Below are 1,456 nucleotides of genomic sequence, written 5' to 3' on the forward strand. Positions count from 1 at the left end.
GCTAAGACCTTTTCTCCTTTTATAGAATTATCAATAATGTTTTAAAGGTTTAAGCACGTGTGTGATCGCACGCATCGTCCTCGTGCTAAGACCTTCCCTCCTTTAAATAAACTATCAAAAATGTTTTAAGGGTTTAAGCACATGTGTGATCGCACGCATCGTCCTTATGCTAAAACCTTTTCTTCTTTTCTCTAAAAAAATTATAATAAAAAATATAATTTAAAGGTTAAAGCACATGTGTGATCGCACGCATCGTCCTTGTTCTATAAAACCTTTTCTCTCTTTATAAAATTAAAAAATATGTTTTAAAGGTTTAAGCACGTGTGTGATCGTGCGCATCGTCCTCATGCTAAGACCTTTTCCCCTTTCATAAAAATAATTAAAAATATGTTTCAAAAGGTTTAAGCACGTGTGTGATCGCATGCATCGTCATCGTGCTAAGACCTTTTCCCCTTTCATAAAAATAAAATAAAAATGTTTAAAGGTTTAAGCACGTGTGTGATCGCACACATCGTCCTCGTGCTAAGACCTTTTCCCTTTTTATAAAAAAAATAAAAAAAAATAAAATGTTTTAAAGGTTTAAGCACGTGTGTGATCGCACACATCGTCCTCGTGCTAAGAACCTTTTCCCATTTTTTATATCAAATACCTAAATAAATATTTTCAAATAACAAGCATTCTCTCATTTAGAACTACGTAACCCTGATTTTTCATTTTCAATGAGAATACGTAGGAGCAAGGTCAATTCTTGTCGGGCCCAAAAAACTAAAAAAATATTTTTTGTTTCTTTAGATTGTCGTTTTTGGGATATTTAATCATTTTGTAAACCACATCACATTCGCGCGTTTAATTAAAGGTACTTCCTTCGGGCAGACGTTGTAGGATGCTAACACCTTCCCTACACGTAACCGACTCCCGAACACAATCCGGTTTTCGTGGACCATGCCTTATCTTCTTATGGTTTTTCCGTAGTTTTTCAGAATAAACTATGGTGGCGACTCCAAAACTTTTTTCAAAACTTGTTTTCTTTTTTGGATCGTCGTCCCGTCGCGATTCAGGTTGCGACATCTGTGAAACTCATTTTTAGTGGAATTGTTAATCACTTTTTATAGTGATTAACGACTGGACGTAGATTCTTTTGAATCGAACCAGTACAAAAATTACTTGTGTGAGTTTTCTACTCCCTGCACTTGTTATTTTTATATGCACATCAACTGTTCGATAAATTTTCTCTTAGTAAATTTATTTTATAAACTGACCATTTTAATCTTAAAAGGTTGACCGAACACCCTTTCCGCTACCTTAAGTTTTACTCCGCTGTGTTATGCTCTATCTCCGAACAATACCGATTGTTCCGACAAGAATGACCTTAGAATCAATGAAATCACTTAGTTGAGTCACATGAGAGTCAAAAGTTTTTAGAGAGATTATGCTTGTTTTTGCATTGTTTTGCAGG

Source organism: Vigna radiata, unplaced genomic scaffold, assembly GCF_000741045.1.
Source record: "Vigna radiata var. radiata cultivar VC1973A unplaced genomic scaffold, Vradiata_ver6 scaffold_418, whole genome shotgun sequence".
Lineage (NCBI taxonomy): Eukaryota > Viridiplantae > Streptophyta > Magnoliopsida > Fabales > Fabaceae > Vigna > Vigna radiata.